At 44.6% G+C, this 20,988-nt stretch overlaps 1 pseudogene; it reads right to left on the bottom strand.

Moving 5' to 3' along the window:
- Positions 1 to 20,988, bottom strand: part of LOC134352479 (zinc finger protein 271-like) — a 77,736-nt pseudogene that overhangs the window by 29,908 nt on the left and 26,840 nt on the right.

Raw genomic sequence — 20,988 nt, 5'->3', positions numbered from 1 at the left:
ATTCTTGGGGTGCTGCACAAAAATTTTTGTTGACCATTTATATTTGAAATGTTTGGATGTGACACGAGCACAGACTTTAAGACTGTGTTGTGGTGCAGTAAGGTCATCTGTTTTGGATTTACTGGTTGAAATTGGACAAATTACCCTCACAATTGTGGAGGGTGAAGTTGATGTTAATGTACAGCATTAATTTGAGGGGGCAGAGGAATGATTACCATGTTAAGTGTTGGGGGACTGTTGGAAACATCACAAGAAGAGTTTTTGTTAGTTTTGGGTGGCTGGGTTCTTATCAAAGGAGGAATATGGGTTTGCTGGATTATGCAATATGTCCCACTGTATCTTTTTCAGCAACTGCACTTTTATTTTTTTTCAATGACTTTTAGTTTATTTTGGTTGCATGATTTAATGAAGTCCAAGGATCCTGATATGCCTGGGAGTCTGTTGGTTCATCAATATATTGAGAGAGATTATTGTTATTTGATCCATCGCCAGAGCAAAGGCAGTTTTACTACTCGGGATAAAAGAGGGGCAAGACTGCGCAGGCGCGTGACGTCAGCCAGTAGAGTGGGAAAAGTTTAAAAAGATCACCATATCCAGCGGGCAGTGGAGTGAGAGGGTAGCAGAGTGGTAGGGCTTTGGCTCAACAGGCTTAGGCAGTAACAGGACGAGGCGAGGTAGATTTGGTAGTATGTGCGTGAGGCCGGTGTTCTGTGCTCGGTGTCAGGTGTGGGAGGTCCTGGAGACTCCCAGCCTCCCAGACAGCCATATCTGCACCTGGTGTGCCAAACTGTAGCTCCTTACGGACCGGGTTAGGGAACTAGAGATGTAGCTCGCTGACCTTCGTCTGATCAGGGAAAGTGAGGAGGTGATAGAAAGGAGCTATAGGCAAGTTGTCACACCAGGGCTTGGGAGACAGATAATTGGATAACAGTCAGGAGAGGGAAGGGCAAGAGTCAGGTACTAGAGAGTACCCGTGGCTGTACCCCTGAACAATAAGTACTCCTGTTTGAGTACTGTTGGTGGTGGGGGACAGCTTACCTGGGGGAAGCAACAGTGGCTGTGCCTCTGGCACAGAGTCCAGCCCTGTGGCTCAGAAGGGTAGGGAAAGGAAGAGGAAGGCAGTAGTGATAGGGGACTCTATAGTTAGGGGGTCAGACAGGCGATTCTGTGGACGCAGGAAAGAAACACGGAAGGTAGTTTGCCTCCCAGGTGCCAGGGTCCGGGATGTTTCAGATTGCATCCAAGATATCCTGCAGTGAGAGGGAGAACAGCCAGAGGTTGTGGTACATATTGGTACCAATGACATAGGCAGGAAAAGGGAAGAAGTCCTGAAAGCGGACTACAGGGAGTTAGGAAGGGAGTTGAGAAGCAAGACCGCAAAGGTAGTAATCTCGGGATTACTGCCTGTGCCTCATGACAGTAAGTATAGGAATAGGGTGAGGTGGAGGATAAATGCGTGGCTAAGGGATAGGAGCAGGGGGCAGGGATTCAGATTTCTGGATCATTGGGACCTCTTTTGGGGCAGGTGTGACCTGCACAAAAAGGATGGGTTGCACTTGAATCCCAGGGGGACCAATATCCTGGTGGGGAGGTTTGCTAAGGCTACGGTGGGAGGGGGGGCAGAGTTTAAACTAGAATTGTTGGGGGTTGGAAACTGAACTGAAGAGACAGAGGAAGGGGTGGTTGGCTCACAAATAGAGAAAGCTTGTAAACAGTGCCAGAGGGAAGATAGGCAGGTGATAGAGAAGAGACGCGCTCAGACCGAAGGTTTGAGATATGTCTATTTTAACGCAAGGAGTATTGTGAACAAAGTGAATGAGCTTATAGCGTGGATCAGTACTTGGAGATATGATGTTTTGGCCATTACAGAGACTTGGATGGGTCAGGGACAGGAATGGTTACTCCAAGTGCCGGGTTTTAGATGTTTCAGAAAGGACAGGGAAGGAGGCAAAAGAGGTGGGGGTGTGGCACTGTTGATCAGAGATAGTGTCACAGCTGCAGGAAAGGTGGACGCCATGGAGGGATTGTCTGTGGAGTCTCTGTGGGCAGAGGTTAGGAACAGGAAGGGGTCAATAACTTTACTGGGTGTTTTTTTATAGGCCGCCCAATAGCAACAGGGATATCGAGGAGCAGATAGGGAAACAGATCCTGGAAAGGTGTAATAATAACAGAGTTGTCGTGATGGAGATTTTAATTTCCCAAATATCCATTGGCATCTCCCTAGAGTGAGGGGTTTAGATGGGGTGGAGTTTATTAGGTGTGTTCCGGAAGGGTTTCTTGACACAATATGTAGATAAGCCCATAAGAGGAGAGGCTGTACTTGATTCGGTATTGGGAAATTAACCTGGTCAGGTGTCAGATCAAGTTGGATAAGTCGCCGGGACCGGATGAGATGTACCCCAGGCTACTGTGGGAGGAGAGGGAGGAGATTGCTGAGCCTCTGGCGATAATCTTTGCATCATCAATGGGGATGGGAGAGGTTCCGGAGGATTGGAGGGATGCGAACGTTGTTCCTTTATTCAAGAAAGGGAGTAGAGATAGCCCAGGAAATTATAGACCAGTGAGTCTTACTTCAGTGGTTGGTAAGTTGATGGAGAAGGTCCTTAGAGGGAGGATTTATGAACATTTGGAGAGGTATAATATGATTAGGAATAGTCAGCATGGCTTTGTCAAGGGCAGGTCGTGCCTTATGAGACTGATTGAATTTTTTGAGGATGTGACTAAACACATTGATGAAGGTAGAGCCGTAGATGTAGTGTATATGGATTTCAGCAAGGCATTTGATAAGTTACCCCATGCAAGGCTTATTGAGAAAGTAAGGAGACATGGGATCCCAGGGGGCATTGCTTTGTGGATCCAGAACTGGCTTGCCACAGAAGGCAAAGAGTGGTTGTAGATGGGTCATATTCTGCATGGAGGTCAGTCACCAGTGGTGTGCCTCAGGGATCTGTTCTGGGACCCCCTACTCTTCGTGATTTTTATAAATGACCTGGATGAGGAAGTGGAGGGATGGGTTACTAAGTTTGCTGATGACACAAAGGTTGGAGGTGTTGTGGATGGTGTGGAGGGCTGTCAGAGGTTACAGTGAGATATGGATAAGATGCAAAACTGGGCTGAGAAGTGGCAAATGGAGTTCAACCCAGATAAGTGTGAAGTGGTTCATTCTGGTAGGTCAACGTCAGGTTTCAGTGGGGTTTCGGCGGGACTCAAGTGCAGACCAACAAATACTTCTTCACCAGGGTTTATGAGGGAGCACAAAGGCAAGTCTTTCAAAAACAGAAGGCAGGCACGAATCTGAAATGGCAGCAGAGGTCTTACCAGAAAAGGCGGTCAGGTGAGGGCAGACAATCCAAAGCGCAAAGGGCAAAAATCAGGTCCAGGAACAGGCAAAATCCAAAAGACAGAATCAGGCAAAATCAGCTGGCAGAAGCCACCATGACAGGGTAGAACAACACAAGTCAGAATCTGGGACAAACTGGCAGAGGATACTGGTCAAGGCAGGGTTTAAATGGTCAGGGTAATGAGTGAAAATTAGAAATAGGTGGGTGCAAATGAGGAGACAAGCAGGTAATTGGAGGAAATCCAAAAAAGGAAAGGGGCTGGGCCAGAACCTACATGGCCAGGTGAAAGAAAACAGAAATTAAAGACTGTCGTGATTCAGAGCTACCAGCAGAGGCCCTTCGACCCAGTGTTTAGGGCGGATCCTTAACAGTCAAATACAATGGCAGAATATAGTATTAATGGTAAGACTCTTGGCAGTGTGCAGGATTAGAGGGATGTTGGGGTCTGAGTCCATAGGACACTCAAAACAGCTGCACAGTTTGACTCTGTGGTTGAGAAGGCATACGATGTATTGGCCTTCATCAATCGTGGAATTGAATTTAGATAATGTTGCAGCTATATAAGACCCTGGTCAGACCCCATTTGGAGTACTGTGCTCAGTTCTGGTCACCTCACTACAGGAAGGATGTGGAAGCCACAGAAAGGGTGCAGAGGAGACTTACAAGGATGTTGCCTGGATTGGGGAGCGTGCCTTATGAGAATAGGTTGAGTGAACTCAGCCTTTTCTCCTTGGAGCAACGGAGGATGAGAGGTGACCTAATAGAGACGTACAAGATGATGAGAGGCATTGATCGTGTGGATAGTCAGAGCCTTTTCCCAGGGCTGAAATGTTTGCCACAAGAGGACACAGGTTTAAGGTGCTGGGGAGAAGGTACAGAGGTGATGTCAGGGGTAAGTTTCTTACTCAGAGTGGTGAGTGTGTGGAATGGGTTGCCGGCAATGGTGGTGGAAGCAGATATGATAGGGTCTTCTAAGAAACTTTTGGATAGGTACATGGAGCTTAGAAAATAGAGAGCTATGGGTAAGCCTGGTAATTTCAAAGGTAGGGACATGTTCAGCACAACTTTGTGGGCCGAAGGGCCTGTATTGTGCTGTAGGTTTTCTATGTTTTTATGTTTCTAAAAATTATTATTTTTACTGATGGATCAAAAGCTAATTTAACAGGGAATGTTGGTGTGGCTGTTTTTGTGCCTGAACTATTGGTAACAATAAAGAAACATCTTACTAACATCTTACATTTATCAGTATATACAGCAGAATTGGTTGCCATCATTTTGGGCTTACAGTGGGTGGAGGATATCTGTCCTTGAAAAGTTGTAATTTTTAAAAAAACTATTTTTATTTATTACAAACAAAAAAACACAAAAAATACAGCACATCCACAAAAACCACAACCATAACAAAATCAAATTAAATACCAAGTCCTCATTACATAGTCTCAGTCTCTCCAAATGTACAGTATTTTCCAGTTCTTTCAGCCGCAGATCATACGTCGGCACAGAGTCCATTTTCCACATTTGCAGGATTAACTTCTTAGCAATCACCATTTCAAACAATATAGCCATTCTTTCATACATATTGGCTGAAGATAGGGAGCTAGTTGCTCCAAGGATGGTTATGAGCGGGTCTGGTTCCCGCCGTTTCCCAGAAGCCTCAGAGAAACAGTGAAAAATACTTTTCCAGTATGCATAAAGCTTACAACATGACCAGAATGAATGTGACAAGTTACTGCTCACAGATTTACATCTATTACAAACTGGTGAAACTTCAGGGTAGAAACTGTGCAACTTTTCTTTGGGATAATAGAGTCTATGTATGTTTTAAACTGTATAAGTTTGTGTCTGACGTTGACTGAACAATCATATATACTCTTTAAACACTCATCCCAGACCTCCTCTGTCAGTTCTATACCCAGTTCATCCATCCATGCCTGTTTAAGACCTGCAGTATTCACCCAAGCTCCATTATGTAGGATCTGATAAAAAAAATGATACTGCACTACGAGTAACAGGATCAAATTTATTTATTGCCTCCATGGACTCATGTTTGTCGAAAACTTCGAAGTTAGGTATATATTTCCTAACGTAATCTTGAATTTGTAAATATCTAAAAAAAACTAGATGCAGGGATATTGTAAACTGCTTGTAACTGTGCAAATGAGGCAAAGTTTCCATTAGTATATAGGTCACCTACACTACAGATGCCTCTCTGTTTCCAGGTGGTGAAAAACAGTATCATTCAGGCCAGGCAAAAAGGAATGATTGTCACAAATCAGAGTGTCAATATAAGTTTTTGGGGCCTTAATGTGTAGTTGAATCTGCTTCCAAATTCTTATAGTGCTGCCAACCACAAAGCTGTTACTAAAATGTGACTTATTAACTGCAATGGAGAGCTGGTAAGGAAATCTTTTTACAAAGCACTCGCTCTATGAGTAACCCTGCTGGGCATGAGTCTGAGGTAGAGGGTGGGCCTTTTTTCCACCATGCAAGAATGGATAGGTGGGCAGCCCAGTAATACATTTTAACGTCCGGTAGGGCAAAACCACCTGCTTCCTTGGGCTTTGACAAGTACTTTTTAGTAATTCTAATGGCTTTATAATTCCAAATGAAGGGTATAATAATTGAATCCAATTGCTTAAAATATGACAGAGGAATAAAACATGGAATTGACTGGAAACAATGAAGAAATCGTGGCAGTACAATTATCTTGATTGCGTTGAGCCTCCCCACCAAAGAAATTGGAAGGGTTTTCCAAAAGTCAATATTGCTCAACTTTGTTTCGCTAATTCACTTGGAAAAGGTCATCTGGGTTTTTTGTAATAGTCACACCAAGATAGGAGAAATGATCATAAGTTATTTTCAAGGGAATGGACTGTAAATATGCTGTATTAACCACTGCAGTGACTGGCATTAGTTCACACTTATCCCAATTAACAGAGAGACCTGAGAAACTACCAAAATGATTAATTAGAGTCAGAAGGGTGGGTATTGATGTTTGTGGGTTGGAGATATATAAAAGGACATAGTCAGCGTATAACGAAAGGTGATGTTTATGTCCATGCATATCAATGGGGGATATCAAAGGGTCCTGTCGGATGCTAACAGTCAGTGGCTCAATGATAACTGCAAACAAAAACAGAGAAGGAGGCAGCCTTGACGAGTCCCACAATGAATTGCAAAAGGGGAGGAAATATTCTGATTAGTGATAATAGAAGCAGATGGGTGTGAATAAATTATCTCAATCCATTTAATGAAAGATGGTCCAAATTTCTTAAGTGCAAACATCATATATGGCCATTCCACTTGGTCAAACGCACATTGCGCATCTAATGAAATGACTACAGCCTCTTCCGCATGTTTTGTATATAAAATATTGAAAAGACGACGCAAATTAAAATACATATGTCTACCTGGCATAAAGCCAGTTTGATCTGGATGAATAATAGAACAAATGCATTCTTTTAACCTATTGGTCAGGGCTTTCCCAAGAATTTTGATTTCAATGGGCAGCAGCGAAATGAGGGGATATGATGAAACCACCTCGGGATCACGGCCTGGTTTTGGAATCAGAGAAACATTGGCTTTACTTAAAGTGGGTGGTAATCTGGAACCTGTCCTAGGGTGATTCAACATTCATAAGAGCAGAGGTGACAATCTTGAACCAAATACTTTGAAGAATTCCATGCTAAAGCCATCCAGACCCATTGCCTTATTACTGGGGAGGGAAGAGATGACCTTCTTGATCTCATCTAGGTTTATATCAGCATCGAGTGTATTTACTGAATTTGTTGACAGCGTGGGCAGATTCAGGTTATCAAAAACTGCATCCATAGCTTCAACGTCCGGACCACCTTGTGATTGGTAAACATTAGCATAGAACTCCGCAAAACACTTATTAAATTTTTCCGGGTCCGTCAATAAAAAGCCATCTTTTGCCTTTATATGATATATGGCCCTGGAGGCCTACATCTGTCTTAAATGACAGGCTAATAACTTATGGGGCTTTTCACCAAGCTCAAAATGCCTCTGTCTGACCTGTGTCAGTAGTTTTGAAACACTCTTGGACATTAAAGAATTATACTTATACCGTAAGGCAGTAATCTTAAGTAATTCTCCTTCATGGTTTATTTTGTAAGAAGCTTCCAGATTTGCCAACTGATCATCTATTTCAGTTAACCTTTTCTTGAATCTTCTTTTTCCGCTGTCTCATATGCTATTATGCAACCTCTAATAACCGCCTTCATGGCCTCCCAAAGAGTGGAATCATCAACACCGCCCACATCATTGGTGCTTAAGTATAGATCTATCTTACCTGAAAGATAAGAGCAAAAATCCTTATCCTTTAGCAAAGCATTATTTAAACGCCAACTATATTCACCTCTTTTGTAGTTCAATTTGACAGGAGTCAGGAGTATGATCCGCTATAAGTATATTATGGTAAGTGCAACTGACTACTGATGAGACCAATTTCGAATCTAACAGAAAATAATCAATCCTAGAGTAGGATTTATGTACTGCGGAGAAATATGAAAAATCCTTCTTCATGGGATTAAGAAGCCTCCAAATATCCACTATGTTATACGATTGCATGAGATTATTAACCATTACACTATTTTCAAGTGAACAAACTTGGGGACATTGTCTATCTAGGAGGGAGTTTAAGATGCAATTAAAGTCTCCACCCACAATTATGTTAGAGTCAGACAGATTAGGCATGGCCTTTAAGAGCTTCTGAAAAAAAATTGGAGCATCATAGTTGGGCCCGTACACATTTACCAGTGTCAATGGTAGAGAATTTAATATTCCAATTACTATTACATATCTGCCCCTCAGGTCAGTGATAGTTTGTGTGTGAATAAACAGTATGGTTTTTTTTATTAGGATTGCAACACCTCTAGTTTTAGTACTAAAATTCGACTGGTAGACCTGAGATGCCCAGGAGGGACAAAGCACTTTCACTGCTGTTTTCTTAATGTGCGTTTCTTGGAGAAAACAAATATCAGCTTTGAGTGTATGAAGGTGTGCATACACCTTCCCTCTCTTCAGTGGACTATTTATCCCCTGTACATTCCAGCTGACAAGTTTAGTCTCATCAGTGCTGTGCATATGCAAATTAGATGTTATGTCTGCTGCTTAACAAAAAAATTATGCTGTATGGTCGTGGCATAACACAAACTGTAACTTGAACAAATAGATGTGCTGTAACAACCCCTTGAGAAACACAAAAAACCCTCCCAAAAATAAAAACACACCAGGAGTAGTACTTCCATACCCCTAACCTAGAGTCAAAGCTATATGCAAGAGCCAACACATGGCCCGGAATAGCGAGATAACTACCCATTACTCACTAAACACGGGAGAAACACCTCTTCACAAATACACTGTGAAATATAAAAATAAACAATAACAATCAGTCGCAAAGTTGTAACTTGTTCAGATTCTTTTTCAGTTTTGACTAGTCTTAAAACAGGTCATTCTAGCAGTAGGTCAGATTTACTGCTGGAAGCTCTTCAAATTTTATTTCACATTCAATGTACTGTATTGGTCTACACGTCCTCTTCTTATGGGACCCTGCACATGGAGGTGCTGAGGGGAATGAACAAGTTGATTGTTTGGCCAAAAAAGCTGTTAAAAGTTAATCTGTGGATATTGACCTTCCACTTTTCAAATCAGAAACTAAGGGATTGGTGGGGCTAAAAATTAGGGGATTACGGCAGGACTTTGGGGATAGTGGGCATAAGGGGAGACATCTTTTAGATATCCCAAGGACGCAGCCTAGAAAATGGTACACTTTCAGAGTTCCAGGTTTTTGTGGCTCTGGGGATGTGCTGATGCCCCTGACTGAAGTGTTGTGGGAGAACATGGAACATCAGGAGTAGTGGATTAGTTACCGGGGCTTGTGTGTCTGGAATGCAACTTGAAACTGTATTACGCAAGGAGGAAGCCACACATCAACGTTATGCAGAAACGCTGACGAGTTCTCTGGGCCCGAGCTCATCTCAGATGGACCGAAAGACTGTGGAACCATCTGGATGTCTGCGAAGAGCAAGAATTTCAGGTTGTTTATTGTGTGCATTTCTCTGATATTAAATGAAACTATTGAGCTATTGATACAGGCATTTGTAGGGAGTGAACTTAAGAAATGGTGCAGCATATAGTGTTTGACTGCAGTTCCTACGAGGTGTGAAGGAAACATCTAATTGCTAAATTGAATTCCATGCGGCAGTCATAGTTTAACATGGAAAGTTAGTTAGGACTTCACAATGTATGTAATTGCGTATTTAACTTTCTAAAAAGCATTAGACTTTTTGACATTGTTTTTCCTGGGAGGGGTGCAATTTAGTGGGTCCTATCTCTGCTGCACATGCCAACTCAGTGGGTGGCGGTAACGCACCTTATGTTGGTCTGCCAACCCCCATTAAGCTTTACAAGAAGAACTGAGGTGAGGCAGAATTTCTTCAGCCAGAGTATGGTGAATCTGTAGAACTCATTGCAATAGAGAATTGTGGGGGCCAAGTCATTATGTGCATTTACGGCAGAGATTAAATCATGGGGGGGGTGGGGAATAAAGGTTAAAGGGGACAATGGGGTAGAAATAAAACCAGTCATGATTGAAAGCAGTTTGGATGGACCAGATCACCAAATTCTGCTCCTATTTTTTATGCTCTTATGTTAAGGTTTCCTGGAACATTGTATACTGAGCGAAAGATGCCCCTTGGCCTGCTCAAGACTTGTTGGCCTTCCAGCACAATGAGATGCCCATTGAGGAACGCTGCAGTCGGTACATTCCAGGCTGGAGGAGCACGTGTTGACTGACGCAGTAAGTTCCGTGGTGAAGGGGCACATACCAGGGCTCCTTCTGTCACTGGACACGAAGGGACTGAGTTGCGTAGGGAAGCCACCAAATATAGAATAGGTGTACTACTCCTAGGGGCCACAAGTAGCAATGGTGCCCTCATTTTAAAAAAAGTGTCACTACTGCACCAAATGAAGAATGTTACAGTTTGGTATTGCCTTTCTTTTTGTATATATCTACAATAGAATTTTTATTATAGGCATCTGTTAGTCTCGTGAGACCATGGATTTGCGCCTTGGAAAATTTCCAAGGTGCAGGCCTGGGCAAGGTTGTATGGAAGACCGGCAGTTGCCTATGCTGCAAGTCTCCCTTCTCCACGCCACTGACATTGTCGGAAGGGCACTAGGACCGATCCAGCTTGGCACCGATGTTGTCCAAGGGAAGGGCACTAGGGCCAATACAAGTTGGCACAGGTGTCGTTGGAGAGCAATGTGTGGTTAAGTGCCTTGCTCAAGGACACAACACGCTGCCACAGCTGAGGCTCGAACTAGCGACCTTCAGATCACTAGACCGACACCTTATCCACTTGCCACGCGCCAACACAAATTTTTATATTGTACAGTATATAAATGCAAGGCTTCAAAAGGCATTGGTCACATTGCACTTGGAGAATTTTGAGTTCTGAGCCCCATAGCCAAGAAAGGATGTGCTGGCATTGGAGAGAGTCCAGAGGAGGTTCACGAGAATGATTCCGGGATTGAAAGGGTTATTGCTTGGGGACCACGTGATAGCTCTGGGCCTGGACTCGCTGGAATAGAAGAATGGGGGTCGGGGGAAAATCTCATTGAAAAATGTCTAACATTGAAAGGCCTAGGTAGAGTGGATGTTTCCCACAGTGGTGGATTCTAGGTCCAGAGGGCATAGCTCCAGCATACAAGACTATCCCTTTAGAACAGAGATGAGAAATTTCTTCAACTAGAGCAGGGTTCCCAGCCTGGAGTCCATGAACCTCTTAGTTAATAGTTACGCTCCAGGGCATAAAAAAGGTTGGGAACCCCTGAGCTAGAAGGTGGTGAATCTGTGGAATTCATTGCTCCAGACAGCGTGGAGGCCAAGTCACTGGGGATATTAAAAATGAGGTTGATAGGTTTTTCATCGGTAAGGGTATCAGAGGTTATGGGGAAAAGTGGAAGTGAGAGCCATAAGTCAGCCATGGTGACTGGTACAATAGACTCAATGGGCCAAATGGCCTAATTCTGCTCCTATGCCTGGTCTTATGTTAGTATGAATGAAGTTTATTTCTGAAATTAAAGTTATTAAACTCTGCCCTTGCCCATCAGTGAGAAATGTTCCTTCATCGTGAGGGAATTACTTCGTAGTTCTACACGTACAGTAGTGGAATGGAAAATCGCAGCCACGCAATCAGTGTGATGTCAAGCAAATTTTATTTCAAGCATTATGAATCAGCAAGTATAATCAATTGATTCCTTCTTTAGGCTCGTGGGTTTCACCACTTGTTAAAAGACTGTTTAAATTGACAGACATGTCACCCAACAGAAAAATACACAATTTACTTCCACTTTCTCACTTTTAATGATTTCCTGACATTACAATGAGCAGCAATTAAAGATCTGGTGAAGTATTTGCAATCAAACTGACATGCGAGATAATCTCCTTATTAAAAAGTATCTCCTATTTACTAATTTAAAAAAAAATTCAGTGCCAAATACATTGTATTGATTTAGCAAGATGGTTGCTTTGATGCACGTGGGGCTCTTCAGACATCCCTCCGTTCTTTCTCAGGCAAAGTGCATTAGATGCAAACACAAGAGGTTCTGCTGATGCTGGAAATCCAGAACAACACACCCAAAATTCTAGAGGAACTCAGCTGGTCAGGCAGCATAGAGGAATAAACAGTTGTTGTTTCGGGCCAAGACCCTTCATCAGGCCTAAAGTGTCAACTGTTTATTCCTCTCCGTAGTGTGTGCATTGCTCTGAAAGTGCATTAGACTGCCCCTGCCTGCACATCTATCTCTTAGGATCTTAATGTTACGATACTATAGAGGGAAAATCAGATTGCTGCTGGATCTGCGAGAGAGAGAGAGAGTTTATAGAATGCCTACAAGATGGCTTTTTGGAGCAGCTTGTGGTTGAGCCCAGTAAGGGAAACATAATTCTGGATTGGGTGTTGTGAAATGAATCAGATTTAACTCGGGAGCTTAAGGTACGTGAACCCTTAGGAGACAGTGATCATAATATGATAGAATTCATCCTGCGGTTTGAGAGGGAGAAGATAAAGTCATATGTATCGGTATTACAGTGGAGTAAAGGAAGTTGATTGGCAGGAGACGCTAACAGGGATGATGACGGAACAGCAATGACTGGAGTTTCTGGGGGCAATCCAGAATTACGCAGGATAGATATATCCTGAAGATGAAGTAGTATTCTAAAGGGAGGATGAGGCAACCATGGCTGACAATCAAGTCAAAGGCAGCATAAATGCAAAAGAGAGGGCATATAATATGGCAGAAATTAGTAGGAAGTTAAGAGGATTGGGAAACTTTCAAAAACCAACAGAAGGCAAATAAAAAAGTCATAAGGAGAGAAAAGATGAAAGTAGCCAATATTATAAAGAGGATACCAAAAGTTTATTTTATCAAATACATGAAGAGTAAAAATTGGGTATTGGACCACTGGAAAATTATGCTGGATAGATAGTAGGAGAAGAAGAAAGCCCTTAACTTCGAGTGGAGTCATCGAGACATCGTTGTGACGGCCCTTTTAAGCAGGCTTTCTTGCCTTTACAAGGCTGAGTTGCTAGCTCAACGCTCAACCCAGCACGGATGGAAAGTGTGCAGGGAGCTGGCTGGATTTGAACTCGGGAGCCTTCGCTCCGAAGTCCAACGCTGATGCCACTACGCCACCAGCTGGCTCTGGATAGGTAGTAATGAGGGACAAAGAATTGGCAGATGAACTTGTTGAATATTTTACATCAGTATTCATTGTGGACAGTTCCTTAACATTGTCATAGCCGGGGTGGTACTGGGGATAAGCTTTCACTATGAATTAAATGCTCCCAGTGTTGTGCATCCCAAATAGCCTCTTACAACCAGGTGTAGCTCCGGGTCTTCATGTGTAGCTTAGCTACTAAGCCTAGTGAAATCATTTCTACTGACAGGAGAAGGGTCAAAGGCAGATTACTGGTGCCTTAAAACCAGTTGCTTTGAGCAGATGAGGGTTGTCTGCCATTGTTGGCAGCTCATCTGGGAGAAGGAAAACTCTGATCTCAAACCTCAGCTGCCATGTGGCAATACCCACTATGGGGAAGATTTCAGGAGCAAACCCAGAGAGAAATCCAGAGCCGGAGTCCCTAAGGCAGCCCTACGTCGAGTTCAATGTTGATTGGCAACTCCTGCAACACTGCTAGTGCCAAACCATACAGGTCTCAGCTATTCTTTTGGATTCACTAACTGCGTGGAGAGGGCAAGACTGCTGTGGGCAACAGCTTGCTCCCCATATCATACAGCCCTGGCTTACGTACCATGTGGATAGCGAAGATGTACTCCCGTGGTTTGACCCTGAACAACAGAGGGGGAGTTCCTCACGGGGGAAATCTCACTGCTGTTACTATGGAGAAGGTGCTTGGAAAGCTGAAAGGTCCAGAGATAGCCAGGTCACCTCGAACAGGGTTCTGAAGGAGGTACCGGAAGAGACTGTGGAAGCATTAATGGTCCTTCAAGAATCACTAGATTCTGGAATGGTTCCAGAGGGCTGGAAAATTGCAAATGTCATTCCACTCGTCAAGGGAGGGTGGCAGAAGAAAGGAAATTATAGGCCAGTTAGCCTGAGTTCAGTGATTGGGACAATTTTGGAGTCCATTAATAACGATGAGGTTTCAGGTTACTTGGAGGCACATAGGCTGAAGTTAGCATGGTTTCCTTAAAAGGAGTTCTTTGAGGAAATAACAGACAGGATAGACAAAGGAGAGCTAGTGGATGTGGTTTACTTGAATTTTCAGAAGGCCTTTGACAAGGTGCCGTATATCAGGCTGCTTAACAAGATAAGAGCCCATTGTATCACAGGTAAGACAATACTAGGGATAGAAGATTGGCTGACTGTCAGGAGGCAAAGAATGGGAATAAAGGGAGCCTTTTCTGATTGGCTGCCGGTGACTGGTGGTGTTCCTCAGAGTTCGGTGTTGGGACCGCTTCTTTTCACATTACGTGTCAATGATCTGAAATGATGGCTTTGTGGCCAAGTTTGTGGAAAATATGAAGATGCGTGGAGGGGCAGGTGGTGTTGAGGAAGCAGGGAATCTGCAGGAGGACTTGGACAGATATTAGAAGAATGGTCGAAGAAATGGCAGATGGAAAACAGTGTTGGGAAGTGTATGGTCATGCACTTTGGTAGGAGGAGTAAAGGCAGAGACAATTTTCTGAATGGGGTAGAACATTTTAAAAACCACAGGCACAAAGGGACTTGGGGGTCCTCGTGCAGGATTCCCTAAGTGTTAACATGCAGATAGAGTCAGTGGTAAGGAGGGAAAATGCAATGTTAGCATTCATTTCAAGAGGACTAGAATGCAAGAGCAAGGATGTAATTCTGAGACTTTATAGGGCATTGCTCACATTGTACTTGGAATATTGTGAGCAGCTTTGGGGCCCTTACCTTCTTTGATCTGATTTAGAGACACAGTGCAGAGTAGTCTCTTCTGGCCTTTCGAACCACACTGTCCCAGCCCCGATTAACCCTACCCTAATCACATGACAATTATAATGACCAATTAACCTAACGGGTACGGCTTTGGACTGTGGGAGGAAACCGAAGCGCCTGGGGAAACCCCTACACATCCATGGGAAGGATGTGTGGAGACTCCTTACAGAATGGTGCCAGAATTGAACCCTGAACTCTGGAATGCCTCGAGCTGTCACAGCATCACTATTACAGTGCTGGCATCGAAGAGGGCCCAGAGGAGGTTCACAAGAACGATTCCAGGATTGAAAGCGTTAACACATGAGGAGCGTTTGATTACTCTGGGCCTGCACTCGTTGGAGTTTAGAAGAATGAGGGAGGACCTCATTGAAACCTGCTGAATATTGAAAGGTCTGGATAGAGTGGATGTGCGGAGGATGTATCCTATAGAGGGTGAGTCTAGGACCGGGGGCACAGGCTCAGAATGGATGGGCGACTGTGTAGAATAGAGATGAGGAGAAGTTTGTTTAGCTAGAGGGTGGCGAATCTGTGGAATTCATTGTCACAGATGACTGTGGAGGTCAAATCATTGGGTGTATTTAAATCAGAGGTTGACGGGTTCTTGATTAGTCAGGGAGTCAAACGTTGCAGGGAGAAAGCAGGAGAATAGAATTGTGGGGGGTAATAAACCAGCCTTGATGGAATGATGGAGCAGACTCGATGGGCCAAATGGCCCAATTTGCTCCTAAGTCTATGGTCTCTTCCTTCCTGTGCTATCCTTTATTCTCCTTTACCAGCAAATCTTGTGTTGATCCAAGTTCAACACGACCTTTTCCCACTTACCAGCTGTGGACCAAGGGCATTGCACAACAGAATCAAAAATGAGAAGTGTCCCACAATTATCATTACTCCAAAGTTTAGAGCGCAATCTCTTTGACATAATCTAATTCCCCTTTTATCCGACAGGGGAATGACACCATAATCCTGCACCCCTCTATCCCAGCCAGACCAGATAAAGCTCATACCCATTACAAATTTTACCTCCTCCGACCCTGTGTTTATTTGCAATTTAAAGGAACCCGGGGTATCAAAGGTAATGCCTGGGCACAAGCACAGGCTCTTAGTGAGCTTGCCTGAAAACTGTACTCTCCTTTGAACATAGAACAGTACAGTGTAGGAACAGGCTCTTTGGCCAATAGTGGTGCACAAAACAAATTAAGCTATTGATGCCTAATTAAACTAACCCCTTCTGCCTTCACATGGACCATATTCCTCTACTCTCTGCTCTACGATGAACTGAGACCGAGGCTATGGGCCTGTCCAGCTGCTCTGGGATTCGGGTCTATGGACTCAATTTGGTTCAGAATAACATTCCTTGCTTTTACTGTTTGCATGATTTGTGATTTCCCCCCCCCCCCCCATGCACACTGGGTGTTAGTTTTTTTTTAAAAAGTAGGTTCTTTAGGTTTCTTCCTTTGTGGATGCCTGTAAGCAGATGAATCTCAAGGTTGTATAATTTATACATACTTTGATAATAAATGCACTTTGAATCCTTTAAATATTCGTGAGCTTGGCTAAGAGCCCCTTCAATGCCTCTATCACATCTGCCTGTGCCACCTCCCCTGGCAGTGCATTCCAGGCACCCACCATTGTGTTTAAAAATAAACTTGCCCTGGGCATCTCCTCTGCACTTACCCCCTCTGATTTTAAATGCATGTCGTCTAGTATTAGAAATTTCAACCCGGGGGGGGCGGGGGCACCAGCCGTCAATCTCTGCCTCTCATAATTTTATAAACATCTATTAGGTCTCTCTGAAGCTGCTCCAGAGAAAAACAGCCCAAGTTTGTCCAACCTCTCATCATAAAGATTCAAAGGTGAGCTTTATTTGTCACGTGTACATTGAAACATACAATGAAATGAGTTACCTGCGCCGAGGATTGTACTGGGGACAACCCGTAGGGGTCGCCCCACTTCCGGCACCGATGTACCATGCCAACTTATTAACTCTAACTGTATGTCTTTGGAACGTGGGAGGACACTAAACACCCGGGGGAAATCCACGCGGTCACAGGGTGAATGTCCTTATAGACAGTGGCAGGAATTGATTCTCCACCTTCACAGCTGGCGCGCTCTATAGCGGGTTATCGCACTGCTATGCCACCCCGCTGCCCTCTAATCCAGGCAGCATCCTGGCAAAACCCTCTCCACATCCTTGCTATAACGGGAAGATTAGAACTGAACACAGTACTACCCTTTCCTCCAGGAATTCCACAAACAGGTTCTCCCCGCACCGATGCTGAATGACCTGCTGGGTACATCCAGCATTTTCTGGTTTTTATTCCACTGATCAGGTGGGTCTCTGGTCTCCAGAACAGACACCAGACACAGGGTCTACAGCTAATATCCCTATCCTTTAACCATCCTATTCCAGCTTACCAGCTGTGGACCAAGGGCATTTCACAACAGGATCAAAAAATGTGTCCAAGCATCAGAGAAGTGTCCCAAAATTACAATTACTCCAAAGTTTAGAAAGTAATGTCTTTGACACAATCTAATAAGGTAGAGCCTTGCAAGGTGGAAACTGGTTCTTGGGCCCTACTGCTCATGGAAACTCTTCTCCCAATCTACATTATCTCCATTCCTCAAAACAGTTAAGCTCCTGGTCAGAATTCCTCAACATCTTTCTACGTTTCCCACTGCCTCATAATCAGGGAGACCCCCTCTCCAACCCCAGTCTTTCTCTCCTCCCGCTGGGCAGAAGATACGAAAGCTTGGGTACCACCAGGATCAAGAACAGCTTCTATCCTGCTGTTTTAAGAGTCTTGAACAGACCTCTTATACAATAAAGGCGAGCCCTTGATGTCTCGATCTACTTTGTCATGATCTTTGTAGTTTGTCTACCTGCACTGCACCTTCTCTATAACTGTAACACTATATTCTATAATCTGTTTTTTTTAACTACTTTGATGTACTTACGCATGGAATGATTTGTCTGGATGGCATGCAAGTAGATGCTCGTCACTGTATCTCAGTACACTTGACAATGATAAAACAACCACCAATTAAGTCAGCTTCTCCAGTCTCTCCACTTTAATCAAAGTCTTTAATTCCTGCATTCACTTTGGTATAATCGGGCTCAATCCTGTGCAAGGCATCACATCAAACACTGCAGCTGACTCTCGTCACTCCACCAGAGAATTACAGTCATCCCTGAAGTTGGTATCAAAGCCCCAACCGTCCGATGGAAGCGAGCGTACAACTACTTTTCCTGCCCTGTACCCATTGCACGCTCCTCTTATGGAGCAGAGGGGATACAGAAGATAAATTTGCAGGAATCTGAAAAGGAAATGTCCTGTGTTACTCAATTCTCCAGCACCTGACTATATGACCAAACTTGTAATATCCAACAGGAGCTACTCAGCTGTTTCCTTCAGGACAGGCAAGAGATTCGATAATGCCCCAAGATACAGTCTGATGTGTTGAGTATTTCCAGTATTTTATGCTTCCATTTCAGATTACCAGCATCTGGGGTATATTTTGTTTTTTCCTTTCGCATTTCCAAAATCGTACATTTAAAATCTACAACATTAACTTCCAGATTTGTACCGTGTGGGAATGTGTCATCATTCTGCTTTTGACAGGCTTGGCTCCCTGGTCCTGATCCTCAGAAAGGACCAGGGAGCAGATGCCTTCCATCTATTATCTTCAATTAAAACCATAAAAAGTCCAATTAAATCTTCTGTTAGATATCTAGATTAAGAGTTTTAACACCAGGTCCAAGGCTCACACAAAACAGAATACACTTGAGAGCCTACAGACATGCTGACTGAGTGAATCCCATTCCACACTCGGAGAAGGTGAACGGCTTCTCTTTAGTATGAATCAGCTGTAGTGTCTTCTTCCTTGATGACTGTGCGAATCCCTTCCCAAACCTGAAGGGACTGTCTTTGTCTTGTGTGAACTCGTTGGTGCGCCACTAGCTTGTCCAACCAAGTGAATCGCTTCCCGCACAGAGAGCAGGCAAAGGGCCTCTCGCCAGAGTGAATCCGCTCGTGCTTCATCAGGGTGGAAGACTGAGAGAACCCCTTCCCACACTCGGAGCAGATGTACGGCCTCTCCCCGGTGTGAACGCGCTGGTGCCTCACTAGGCTGAACGAGCGACAGAATTCCTTGCCACACTCAGGACAGGTGAATGGCCTCTCCCCTGTGTGAACCCGCTGGTGTGTCATCAGGTTGTCGGACCGAGTGAAGCGCTTCCCGCACAGGGTGCAAACAAACGGCCTCTCCCCGGAGTGGACCCGCTGGTGTGTCAGCAGGTTGGACGAATCGGTGAACCCTTTCCCGCATTCAGAGCAGGTGAACGGCCGCTCGCCGGTGTGAACCCGCTGGTGGGTCATCAGGATGGACGAATGGGAGAATCCCTTCCCGCAGTAGGAGCAGATGAACGGCCTCTCCTTGGTGTGAACCCTCCTGTGCTCCTGTAGATTGGAGGTCTGCGTAAATCCCTTCCCGCACACGGGACAGGTGAACGGCCTTTCCCCAGTGTGGCTGCGGAGGTGAATTTCCAGATGGGACGGCCAAAGAAACCCCTTCCCACACTCCCCACATTCCCACCGCTTATCTCCAGTGTGATTGAACAGGTGCCTCGACAGTCCGGGTGCTTGGCCAAAGCCTTGCCCACACTCCGAACCTGTGAACTGTTCCTCCGCATTGGCAGGCGAGCTTTTTGTTTCCACGTCCGAAGAACGGCGATCTTCACACCCCGGGGATTCTGGCCGAACCTGAAGTGCTCTTTGGCTTGAACTTCCTTTCACTGTTGGGACCCTGCGGAAATGAATTCAAAACCGGAGGGCAGGGAGGGGAGGAAAGGCAGGTTATAAAAGTTGGAAAATTGCGTGCGCAGCATTGGAATAAATCGATGGTGAAACTGGCAAGTCAACTACAAACTGCGGGATGACTGGTGTCCTCCTGGGAAGGAGCGTCTGAGTCACAGTGGACTCTGACCTCCACGGGGGAAGAAATTGGAAAGAGCAGAGAGTACAGGTAGAGACAAAGCTGGTAAAACCGGGAGCTTCATCCTTGGTGATTCCAATCTGCATCACAACGTCACTACATTCTGTCCTCTCCAATCAGATTCCTCCTTCTCCAGCCCTTTATCTCTTTCACCAATCGACTTCCCAGCTCTTTACTTCAAACCCTTCCCCCTCTCCCGGTTTCACCCAAACCTTCTACCTTGTACTTCTTCCTCTGCTCTCCCCGCACCTCTTACTCTGACTTCTAATCCTTTTTCCAGTCCTGATGAAGGGTCTCGGCCTGAATTGTATACTGTTTACTCTTTTCCATAGATGCTGCCTGGCCTGCTGAGTTCCTCCTGCATTTCATGCGTGTTGCTTTGACTTCCAGCGTCTGCCAACTTTCTCTTGTTCGTGATTCGACTACATACACTCAGTGGCCACTTTATTAGGTATTCCCGTTCATTAATGCAAATATTTAATCAGCCAATCATCTGGCAGCAACTCAGTGTATTAAAGCATGCAGACATGGGCAAGAGGTTCAGGCCAAACATCAGAATGGAGGAGAAATGTGATCTGAGTGGCTTTGTCTGTGGAATGATTGTTGATGAGTATCTCAGAAACTGCTGACCTCCTGGGATCTTCGAGAGTTTACAGAGAATGGTCAAAGAAACAAAAAAAACATTGTCAGTGGCAGTTCTGTGGGCAAAAATACCTTGTTAATGAGAGAGGTCAGAGGAGAATGGCCAGACTGGTTCAAGCTGACAGGAAGGTGGCAGTAACTCAAATAACCATGCGTTACAACAGTGGTGTGCGGGAAAGCATCTGAGAACGTACAACATATTGAACCTTGAAGTGGATAGGCTACAACAGCAGGAGACCACACTGAGATCCACCCCTTTATCTAATAAAGTGGCCATTGAGTGGATCGCACCTCCTCCCCACTGAACCCCAACCCCCAACTCCACTGCCTCTGCCTCTCTCTACATATAAACTCCCTGATCTATTTCCACAGCCACCCCCCTCCCCCCACCAGCCCGTTAATACTCTGAGAATCAGATCAGTGATAAGGAAAACCCCTGCTCACTTCCTTTAAAGGGGTTTTTAAGGTTGGCTCCATTTGTCACATGTACTAGAAACATACAGT

The sequence above is a fragment of the Mobula hypostoma genome, chromosome 10, assembly GCF_963921235.1.
Source record: "Mobula hypostoma chromosome 10, sMobHyp1.1, whole genome shotgun sequence".
In the NCBI taxonomy this organism is placed as follows: Eukaryota; Metazoa; Chordata; class Chondrichthyes; order Myliobatiformes; family Myliobatidae; genus Mobula; species Mobula hypostoma.
Note: the sequence above shows the minus strand (reverse complement) of the source record. Positions and strands in the feature narration are given on the sequence as shown.